The sequence below is a fragment of the Vulpes lagopus genome, chromosome 2 (assembly GCF_018345385.1).
Source record: "Vulpes lagopus strain Blue_001 chromosome 2, ASM1834538v1, whole genome shotgun sequence".
Lineage (NCBI taxonomy): Eukaryota > Metazoa > Chordata > Mammalia > Carnivora > Canidae > Vulpes > Vulpes lagopus.
Window position 1 is genome coordinate 161,995,039 of NC_054825.1, and position 12,083 is coordinate 162,007,121.

The window sequence follows — 12,083 nt, forward strand, 5'->3', positions numbered from 1 at the left end:
CCTTCCAAGTGCCCCACTCTCAGGTTAATCCTGCGTCAACACCAAGGCCAGAGTCTGAAGCTGCATGGCATGAGCACAGTGGTAGGAAGGGGGACCCAAACCCATGGGGTCAGGAGGCCCCAGGGTCACTGGTGGGAACCACATCTCTTGTAACTACTGTGGACCAAGTCACGTTTACCTGATGTAATTGTCCCTGAGAACTTATGACAGAGGGGCAGACCTTGCCACTTGGCCCCTCAGCCTGGGAGCCTCTCCTTAGAGCTCCATTATGTGATAATGCATTTGCTTCTGATCTCTTCCAGCACCCAGAGGCTCTAATGCCAGGGAGCTGGTCAGGTAGTGTTCTCTTCCCTGTGCAAACATGGTGCATGAGGAGGGGCGCCTGAGTGGCTCAGTCCATTAAGCATTTGTCTTCAGCTCAGGTCATGATCCCGGGTTCCTGGGATAGAACCCCACCTCCATCTCCCACTCACTGGGGAGTCTGCTTCTCTCTCTCTCTCAGCCCCTCCCTCTGCTTGTGCCACCCCCCAAAATAAATAAGAAAACAAAAGAAAAGAAAATAAAACCTAAGGTGTATGAGAAAGGACTGCAGTTCTGGGGCCTTATCCCCCTAGACAAGCCTCTCACCATCTCAGTAGATCACAGGCTCCACCTGCAAATGACAGAGAGGCGAGATGGGATGATTTAGCCCTCACCTCACCCCCCTACCATGGCCCCTGCTGCCCAAATTCCCCATCCATGGTGACCACAGCTCTGTCACACACTGCTTTCTGTTGGGGCTTCCTCGGCCTCACCCCCTCCTTCAGGGCATTTCCTTCCCTGACAGAGGGATCTACACCCACTTTCCTGCCCTGGTGGCTGCAGACATGCTACCCCTGCTGCTGCTGCCCCTGCTGTGGGGGGTAAGTGGGCCAAGGGAGGGGGGTTGGGCAAAGGTGGGAGTGGGCTGGACCCACCGCCAAGCCTCTGTGTCCCCCCAGGATCCCTTCAGGAGGATGCAGAGTATGAGCTCCGAGTGCAGGAATCAGTAACAGTGCAGGAGGGTCTGTGTGCAGACGTGCCCTGCTCTTTCTCCTACCGCTGGAGCTGGTGGTCTTCCCCTGGGATCCCATATATGTACTGGTTCCGGGATGGGGACAACATATACAATTCCCTGCCTGTGGCTACAAATAACTGAAGGATAAAGGTGAAGACAGAGACCCAGGACTGATTCCACCTCATCGGGAACCCCTTGGACAGCAACTGCTCCCTGAGAATCAGAGAGGCCAGGACAAGTGACCAAGTGACCAGGGAGTCTACCAATTCCGAGTGGAGAGAGAGAACGTGAGATATACTTACAGAGATAAGAAGCTGACCCTGAAGGTGGCAGGTATGGCAGTGGCCTCAGGAGAGGGCTCTGGGACCTGGAAACTCCCATCTTAGAACAGGAACAGGACACTGGAACATTCCCTGCTCCAGGTCTGGGGGTTAGGATGGTGGGAAGAGACATGCGGGCCTGGGGTCAGCTTGTGTCCTGAGGCCCTGGTCCCTCTCAGGGTCACAGTCTGGGTCCCCACTAGCCCAGGGCCCAGGCACCTCCCTCTCTCCTCCTCAGCCCTGACACAGAAACCGGACATCCACTTTCTGGAGCCCCTGAAGTCTGGCTTCCCCCAAAACCTGACCTGCAGTCTGCCGGGATTCTGCGAAGGGGGAAGACCTCTCACCTTCTCCTGGGTAGGGGGTGCTCTGGACCGGCTGGACCCCCAGGCCCTGTCCTCCTCAGTGCTGACCCTCACCCCGGGGCTACAGGACCATGGCAGCAACCTCACCTGTTGGGTGTCCCTGCCAGGAGCTCAGAGCACCGTGGAGAGAACCATCAGGCTCAATGTGTCCTGTGAGTGCTGGAGGGATGCCTGGATCCCTCAGGGCAGTGGGGGAAGGAGAGGTCAGTCCTGGAATCTTTTTTCTGAAGGAGATTGGGGGAAGCTGGAAAGCCCCATCCCTTCATTTAAGGAGCTCCTGTAAAGGGCAAAAGCCCACCCTGCCCCTCATCACATCTTTCGTTCTCAGACGCTCCACAATTGATGACCACCCACATTTTTTCAGGGAAACTACACAGGTAGGAAAGACACTCTATTCCCTGGGACTGTGATGGGAGCAGGGTCTGCCAGCACAGGGCTCAGGGCTTGGGGATGAAACCCTCCCTCTCTCCTCAGCCCCCGGGTCTGTGCCTGCCGCTACCCACCTCACCGGTGTCTCCCAGGTGCACCCAGGATTGCTTCTGGCTGCTGCTGCTTCTTTGCTCTAGCCTGTGTGTGTTATGTATGTTTTATTTTAATTGAGTTCTAATCGACACATACCAGTGTATTGGTTTCAGGTGTACAACATGTTTTGGTATTTGTGTGTATTGCAAAACGGATCATCACAATAAGTCTACTTAACACCCCTCACCACAGTTACAAAGTTTTTTTTCTTGTGATGAGAACATCTAAGATCTACCCCCTTAGCAACTTTCAAATATACAACACAGCGCGATTAACTGTAGTCACTGCGCTGCCCGTTACATTCCGTGACTTACTGATTTTATAACTGGAAGTTGGTACCTTTTGACCTCCTTCCTTTTTTCATTAGCTTTAGAGTTTGTTTAATTGTAATAAGACAGATACAACATAACACTTACTGTCTTCACCATGTTTAAGGCTAGAGCTCAGCGGTGTGGAGGGCTTTCACAGTGTTGTGCAATGGGTCTGCAGAGCTCTCTCCATCTTGCAGAACCGAAACTCCGTGCCCATCACGCACTGACTCCCCAGCCCCTGGCAGCCACCCTTCCACCTTGTTCTGTCTCTGATTTTGACTGCTCCGGGTTCTGCTCCCTGCGCTTGAATTTCCATCTTCCCTCCTTCATCACTGATCTTTCCCATTCCCTGTAGCCCCACCCTGGACACCCACTTTGCTGGGCCTCCTCATCCTGTCACAAGTCTTCACCTGTGGCCCCATCCCTCTCCTGTGTCTTCCACAACTTTCTATTCGGCCACAGATCTGCACAGGTGGCTGTCTCTTGCTCATGCCTCTCAACTGTCCCTGCTTCTGCTACTTATCTTTAGGGGATGGTCTGGACAGGAGGCTAGATAACTCCTCTTCTCACCAGCTGCACTCCATGAGTCAGTGAGTCTCTAGAACTTCGTTTCCCAAATCATTTCTTTTCTTGCCTTTGGCCCCAGACCCAGCTCCAATCTTATCCTGGACCCTGGACCATTGCCTCAGCCTCCTCCTCAGCCTCCTTACCTCCTGTTTACCCTCTCTGGCACAGGTCCCCACTTGGCCCCAGCATGATCTTTCTAGACCCAGCATGATTCTGCATTTTCCCTATTCATATCCCCTGCTGCTTCCCAGTAACTTCAGGGCAAAGCCCAATGCCCTGAGCTTGGCACTCAAAGCTCCAAAATTTCTGATCCTGCCTTCTCTCCCACCCTGATCATGTCTTTTGTGCTCCCAGTCCTCCCTGCCAAATTATAGGTACAAGAGCACTTCTCCTCATCTGTCAGCCTGTCTCCATTCTGGACACATCTCTGCCAGAGCTGCCCACCCACCACTCACCCTCCCCACCTCAGTGCAGCCCTCTTCCTTCTTTTTTTTTTTTTTTTTAAAGATTTTATTTATTTATTCATAAGAGACAGAGAGAGAGGCTGAGACATAGGCAGAGGGAGAAGGAGGCTCCCTGTGGGGAGCCCGATGTGGGACTCAATCCCAGGACCCAGTAATCAATATCTGAGTCACAAAGGCAGACACTCAACCACTGAGCCACCCAGGTGTCCCAGCCCCCTTCCTTCTGGTGGCCTGACTCAACCACCAGGGTCATTGCCCCTTCAGGCATGATTTACCTACCCTCTTAGCTCTTGTCACATGACCTGTCTTTTCACTGCTGGCTCTGTGGGAAGATGAGAAAGAGACAGATCTCTCAGTTCCACCCTCAAAGTGGTAAATCTCTTACCCAGTCCTGAAGACCCTGACCAACCACTTGTCATTGCCTGTCTTGAAGGACCAATACCTGCCTCTGGTCTGCAGTGCTGACAGCAGCCCCCCTGCCATGCTGAGTTGGTCCTGGGAAGGAAAAGCCCTGAGCCCCTCCCAATCCTCAGCACCAGGGGTCCTGGAGCTGCCCCATGTAGGGTTTGAAGATGAAGGGGAATTCACCTGCCAGGCTCAGCACCCACTGGGCTTCCAGCACATTTCCTTCAGCCTCTCCGTGCAAAGTTGTAATAAGGTTCTGGGGGTGGACAGCCTGGTCAGGTGTTTGGAGTGTGGAAGGGCCTGGGGCTTGGGGACAGAACTTCATCCTCTGTACCCCCTTCTTCAGGAAGCCCCTCTTCCTGCAACTGTGTGATTGAAGAACAGGAGAGTTCCTGGCCCTGGTCCTCACCCTGATCAGAGGGGCCCTCATGGGGGCTGGCTTCCTCCTCAGCAGGTGCTTGGGCCTGTCCCTCTCCAGGGAAGTCTTCTGATGGGTCCCTGCACTCCAGGCGGGGCTGAGCTGTCCCCCCCCCCCACTTGTTGGAGTTTGAATTAAAGTGGCGGCTCTCTGATTGGAGACCTATGTCAGTTCTGCAGGTGTGGAGGCCCCAGAGAGTGAGGCGGAGGGACTGACAGAGGCTTCCTTCTTCTCAAGACGGGAGTGACCTGGAGCCCAAGGGGCAGATATGGGGATGTCATAGCCAGCTTCTCTTTGGAACCTCTTAACCAAAACCTTCTCAGTTGTACCCCTGGGGGTTTAATTTGGGGAAGTGAATGAGTGATGACATGCCCAGGCCAACACCATCAGAAGTTACTACTTATGTTTCCCGAGGAAATGTGGTGTTCCAGGCTGCGCAGGACCACAGGGGATCTGTAAGCACCACGTTCTGGATGGGAGGCAGAAGCAGGTGCAGGGGAAGCCTTGCAGGAGCCTTTCCAGGGGTTTCTGTGGGAAAGGCAAGGCCTGGAGAGTTGTTCAGGATCAGCTAGTTTGAGTGATTCTGGGGGACTTTGGCCCATAGGGGTGGTTCTAGTTGTCTGGCCCCTGTCCTGGGTGATTTAGGGCAGGAGAGATGGTGGTCTAGTGTGTAAGTTAGAGACAGAGAGAAAAGGGGTATTTGTGGGACCCTGGCTGGGGATTGGTTGGTTTGATGTGAAAGATGTGCTCCTGGCAGAGCACTTTGCCATCTTGAAGAACTGGCTGATCCTGGGAGGGGTGGTCTCTCCTCGGACAGCAAGCTTTTTAAGATACAGGAAATAAAAAATCTGACTAATACACACCCCCACTGACGCCCCCTTGTTTCTGCCTATGCCAGACTCCATCTGTTTAACCTGCCTCCCCTTTCCAGTACTGCCCACCCCACCCCTCTCGCCCCTCCCCCTCTCCATACCCAGCCCTGCCCCTGCCAAGGGAGTTGGGGACTTACTTCCCATGACCCAGAAGTTATCTGCTTAACCCCTGTGTTTCTGGTCTCCCAAACCTCCCTCTCAGTGTAGACATCAGTGCACGGTAAGTCAGGAGTACAGCTTTTCTTTCCCGGATGAAAGACGCCTACCTCCCAGTAATCGTTATAAACCCTCACATTTAATTACAAATGAAAGCTTTATTAAAAATGCAACATACAGGGATCCCTGGGTGGCGCAGCGGTTTAGCGCCTGCCTTTGGCCCAGGGCGCGATCCTGGAGACCCAGGATCGAATCCCACATCAGGCTCCCTGCATGGAGCCTGCTTCTCCCTCTGCCTATGTCTCTGCCTCTCTCTCTCTCTCTCTGTGATGACTATCATAAAATAAAAAAAAATCCAAAAATGCAACATACAGGGGATCTCTGGGTGGCTCGGTGGTCAGGACCTACCATTGAGACAGGAGAGATGGGCAGTGGCAGGCAGCTCCAGTGGAGATGTGCCAAGGATGGAGACAGGCTGGCAGATGAGAGGAAGCGCTCTTATACCTATAACTTGGCAGGAAGAACCAGCAGCACGATGGACATGATCATGGCAGGAGAGAAGGCAAGGTCAGAAATTTTGGAGACTTGAAGGACCTGGGAGGCTCAGTCGGTTAAGTGTCTGCCTTTGGTTCAGATCATGATCTCAGGGTCCTGGGATCAAGCCCCTGGTCAGGCTCCCTTCTCCCACTCCTTCTGCCTGCCTCTCCCCCTACTTGTGCTCTTTCTCTGTTAAATAAATAAGTAAAATATGAAAGAAAGAAAGAAAGAAAGAAAAGAAAAAAAGAAAGAAAGAAAGAAAGAAAGAAAAGGAAAGAAAAGAGAAGAAAGAAAGAAAAGGAAAGAAAAGAAAAGAGAAGAAAGAAAGAAAGAAAGAAAAGAAAAGAAAAGAAAGAAAGAAAGAAAGAAAGAAAAAAGAAAAGAAAAGAAAGAAAGAAATTTGGAACCTTGAATGCCATGCTGAAAGTATTGGGCTTTCTTTTGGGCTCCTTCAAATCAACATGGTCACAGAAGTACCGACTCCCTCTTTCTTTTTAATACAGATCTGTACTGTCAGGTTTGTGTACTAAGTGGCCTCAAATGTTTTATGTTCTTTAGGGTCTGACTTCTTTCTTCCAGTTTTACATTTTTCAGATTTATCCATGTTGTTACATGTATCAAAAATTCATTTTTGGTTTCAGTATGTTTTTGCTTTTACTTTTTTATTTTATTTAAATCCAATGAATTAACATATAGTGTACTATTCAGAGGTAGAGGTCAATGATTCATCAGTCTTATATAACACCCAGTGCTCATTACACTACCCAGTTACTCCATCCCCCCACTCCCTTCCACTCCAGCAACCCTGTTTTTTCCTATGATTTAAGAGTCTTTTACGGTTTGTCTCCCTCTCTGATTTTGTCTTATTTATTTTTCCCTTCCTTCCTCTATGATCCTCTGTTTTGTTTCTTAAAACCCACATGTGAGTGAGATCATATGATAATTGTCTTTCTCTAATTGACTTATTTCCCTAAGCATAAGATCCCCTAGTTCCATCTATGTCATTGCAAATGGCAAGATTTTACTTTTTGATGGCTGAGTAGTATTCCATTGTATAGATATACCACTTCTTTTTTATCCATTCATCCGTTGATGGATATCTGGGATCTTTCCCTAGTTTGACTATTGTGGACATTGCTGCTATAAACATTGGGGTGCAAGTGCCCCTTCAAATCACTACATTTGTATCTTTGGCTTAAGTAGTACCCAGTAGTGCAATTGTTGGGCTGTAGGGTAGCTCTATTTTCAACTTTTTGAGGAGCCTCCATACTGTTCTCCAGAGTGGCTGCACCAGCTTGCTTTCCCACCAGCAGTGTGAGAGTGTGAGGTGGTATCTCACTGTGGTTCTGATTTATATTTTCTTGATGCTGAGCAATGTTGAGCACTTTTCCATGTGTCTGTCACCCATTTGTAAGTCTTGTTTTTGCTTTTAATTAGTATTCCATGTGTGAACATCCTTCCAGTTGTTTATTCTAAAATACAATGACTGTATTTGTTTCCAGTTTGGGGCTTTTACTTACGATTTTGATATGAATTTTCTTTTCTTTTTTTAAAAAGATTTTATATATTTATTTGTGAGATAGAGAGTGAGAGAGAGAGCACAAGCAGGGGAAGTAGCAGAGGCAGAAGGAGAAGCAGACTCCCCACTGAGCAGAGAGCCAGATGTGGTCCTCGATCCCAGGACCTCGGGATCATGACCTGAGCCAAAGACAGATGCTTAACTGACTGAGCCACCCAGGTGCCCCAATATGATTTTTCAATGAAAATAAGAAGGACCAGCACTTTTCTTCATGGTAGATATGGAATGGCTTCGTCATGATTTGGCATATAGTCAGCTACAGAGGATAGTATTCAAGAGTTCTCCAGAATACCCAAACGAATTCACTTTCCCACCTTCATGTTCATGTTTGAAACTCCTAATTTCACCACATCCAGTGGTTCCTCTTTTAGGTAGACCTCCAAATGAACAGAAGCAGGGACTCCAACAGATCTTTGTGCACCCATGTTCACAGCAACTTCATTCTCAACAACAAAAGCTGGAAGCAACCCAAGTATCCATCAGTGGATAAATGGATAAACAAAATGTGGTGTATACACACAATGGAATATTATTCAATTGTGAAAAGGAAGGAAATTCTAATACAGGCTATAGCATGGGTGAACCTTGAGGATACTATGATAAGGGAAATAAGCCAGACACACAATAATAAATGCTGTATGATTCTACTTAGATGAGGTACATGGAGCAAAGTCATAGAAAAAGAAAGTAGAATAATGGTTGTCAGGGGCTAGGAGGAAGGGAAATACAGAGTTATGATCATTGTTTACAGAGTTTCAATTTGGAAAGATGAAAAGTTCTGGAAATGGATGATGGTGATGGTTGCACAACAGGGTGAATGTACTTAATACCATTGAAATGTATACTTTAAAATGATCAAAATAGCTAAAATGGTGATTTTTATGTTATGTTTACTTTACCAAAATAGAACATTTATTTTTTAAAAGACTTTATTTTATTTCTTTGTGTGAGAGAGACAGAGAATGAGCAGGGGGAGGGGTAGAGGGAGAGGGACAAGCAGACTCCCCACTCAGTGTGGAGGCTGATGTGGGGTTCAATGACAGCTGGACACAGAGCTCCAAGTGAGACTGCATCCCAGGATACTGGGATCATGACCTGAGCCGAAGCAGATGCTTAACCAGCTGAGCCACCCAGGGACTCTTTTAATGGGTCTTAATGAGAAATGTGACATATATTTCAGGATTTTATTTTCTATCTTCTCTCTTTGGGGAAGCCATGTCTTAAGTGCTTTCAGCTTATTTTTAAGTTTATTCATTGCATCTTGTAGCTTGTTTCTGACTTGGTTTTGAGTTGATCTTCCTATTCTATTTATTAAGAAACAAATTTTAGGGATGCCAGTGGCTGAGCGGTTGAGTGTCTGCCTTTGGCTCAGGACATAATCCCAGGGTCCTGGGATCTGTCCTGCATGGGCTCCCTGAAGGGAACCTGCTTCTCCCTCTGCCTATGTCTCTGCCTCTCTCTCTGTGTCTCTCATGAATAAATAAATAAAATCTTAAAAAACAAAAAGAAAGGAAACAAAATTTAGAAGACTTTGTTTCCAGCATAGTTAATCCTCAGAAAGCAGATGGTAAAATAGAAGTGGTCTCAGTACTGTTTTATATAACTGATACATTTGGATACACTTAGTTACTTTTTTTTTTACACTTAGATAATTTCACAATTATTTTAAACATCTGTAAGCAGGGAGTGCCTGGATGGCTCAGCCAGTTGAGCCTCTGGCTCTTGGTTTCTGCTCAGGTCATGATCTCATGGCCCTGGGATCAAGCAGATTCTGCTTCAGAGTCTCATTCCCCCGCCCCCTCCCCGCTCCTCCCTCCACTCAAATAAGAAATAAAATCTTTTTTAAAAACCTATGGGGGAAAAAAAAATTAAAAAAAAAAACCTACTCCCTCCACTCAAATAAGAAATAAAATCTTTTTAAAAAACCTATGGGGAAAAAAAAAATTAAAAAAAAAAAAAACCTATGGGGCACTTGGGTGGCTCAGTCGGTTAAGTGCCTGCCTTCAGCTCAGGTTATGATCCTGGGATGCTGGGATGGAGCCCCACATTGGGCTCTCTGCTCAGCTGGGAGTCGGCTTGTCCCTCTCCCTCTATGCTCTCTCTTTGTTACTTAAAAGATAAATAAATGAAGTCTTTTTTAAAAAACCCCAAAACCTGGGATCCCTGGGTGGTGCAGCGGTTTGGCGCCTGCCTTTGGCCCAGGGCGCGATCCTGGAGACCCGGGATCGAATCCCACGTCGGGCTCCCGGTGCATGGAGCCTGCTTCTTCCTCTGCCTGTGTCTCTGCCTCTCTCTCTCTCTCTGTGACTATCATAAATAAATAAAAAAGATTTAAAAAAATATTTTAAAAACCCCAAAACCCAAGAGGACTGAGTTCAGAGAACTGCCATGTTGGTGAATCCATGCAGGTGCAGGAGAGTGCCATGCCTGGAGAGAACATGGAAGCTGCGCGTCTTCTCTCCATACCTTGCCTTGTGCATTTCTTCTGTCTGGCTGTACCTGAGGTATATCTTCTTATAATAAGCGAGTAATTCAGCAAGTTAAATGTTTCTCTGGGTTCTGTGAGCCACTCTAGCAAATTAATCAAATCTGAGGATGAGTTCCTGGGAACTTCTGATCTGTAGCCAGTTGGTGAGAAGTACAGGTAACAACCTGGATTTGCAACTGACATATGAAGGGGACTGTGGGGATAGGAAGGAGGCTTGTAGGACCGAACCCTTAACCTATGGGATCTGATGCTATCTCCAGGGAGAAAGTCAGAATTGAGCAGAAGTGAATTCTCAGACACTGTGCTGGTGTCTGAGAACTGCTTGTTAGTCGTGGTGGGGGGAAACTCTTCCCCACCTCTACATTGGATTTGGTCTCAGAATACCAGAATAGATTGTTTACATTCATTTTTCTTGTACTAAGCCTTCAGAAGTGGTGTGCCTCACCCTTATGGCACATTGTAGAGCCATTTACAGCACACATCCTTATAGCTACCTTTCAAGTGGTCAATCCACATATGGTGACAGGCTGCCGTATTGGACAGCATGGCTCTAGAACATAACTCTACAGGTGGAATGCCGGGTCATGGTTCAGCACTTCCTCAGTTTATTAGCAGATGCTATTTTCCCGTAAAGCATTTATATCAACTTATATTGCCAACAACCGTTACCCCACACTTTCACTAACACTTGGTATTTTCATTTATTTTTTATTTTTTTTATTTTTTTATTTATGATAGTCACACAGAGAGAGAGAGAGAGGCAGAGACACAGGCAGAGGGAGAAGCAGGCTCCATGCACCGGGAGCCCGACGTAGGATTCGATCCCGGGTCTCCAGGATCGCGCCCTGGGCCAAAGGCAGGCGCCAAACCGCTGCACCACCCAGGGATCCCGGTATTTTCATTTTTTAAAAAAGATTCTTATTTATTTATTTATTTATTTATTTATTTGAGAGAGAACGAGTGGGGAGAGAGGCAGAGGGAGAGGGAGAAGGAGACTTTCTACTGAGCTCAGATCCTGATGTGGGGCTCAATCCCAGGACCCTGAGATCACGACCTAAGCCAAAGTCAGATGCTTAACCAACTGAGCCACCCAGATGCCCCAACATTTGGTGTTTTCAGATACTTTAATATTTACCAGTGAGGAGCATGTATGAGTACAATGAGTGTCCTCTTGTGGTAGTATCTTAATTCTGGTTGCTAATGAGGTAGAGTAGCTTTTCATTCATTTATTGGCTAATTGTATGCTAACTTTTATGAGGCACCTGCTCATGGGAGCCCATTTCTGTCTGTATTTTCTTATTCTTATGAATTTGTAGAAATTCTTATATTACAGACAGTGATAGTTATATGCATTGTAAATTTCTTCTCTCACTTAGTGGCTGGTGATTTATTACTGTTGTTGTTCCATCTCTCATAAAACAATAAGTCTTCCATCCATCAGCACTTGGTTTGGGGCATGATATGAGCTAGGGATCCAATTTCATTTGACTGCATTTAGACCCCCAGTTACCCACATACAGTATTGAAAAGTCTATCTTTTTGTCACTTCTTTGTATCTCCTCCTCTGTTATACAGGATGTTTCCTGTGGTTAGGGACTACTTCTAGCTTCCCTATTTTGCTCTATGGGTCTATTGGTCTATCCCTGTGTCAGTACAACACCATCTTATTTTCTATAACATTGTAACATATCCTGATATCTTCCAGATTCCCTCCTTGCAGGTTGTTCTTCATAAGTGCCCTGGGTACACTTGGAAATTTCTACCTCAATATAAATTTTTAAAAGATTTTTAAAAGTTTTTGGGACACCTGGGTGGCTCAGAGGTTGAGCATCTGCCTTTGGCTCAGGGCGTGATCCCAGGGTCATGGGATCAAGTCCTGCATCGGGCTCCCCTTGGGGAGCCAGATTCTCCCTCTGCCTTTGTCTCTGCCTCTCTCTCTGTGTGTCTCTCATGAATAAATAAATTCGGGATCATGCCCTGAGCCAAAGGCAGATGCTCAACCTCTGAGCCACCCAGGCGTCCCTGATTTTAAAAATTTTTAAG

General features: G+C 47.2%; 1 pseudogene; it reads left to right on the forward strand.

Moving 5' to 3' along the window:
- Positions 1-866: 866 nt before the first annotated feature.
- On the forward strand, positions 867-4,481 carry LOC121478842 (annotated as a pseudogene).
- The last annotated feature ends 7,602 nt before the right edge of the window (positions 4,482-12,083 follow it).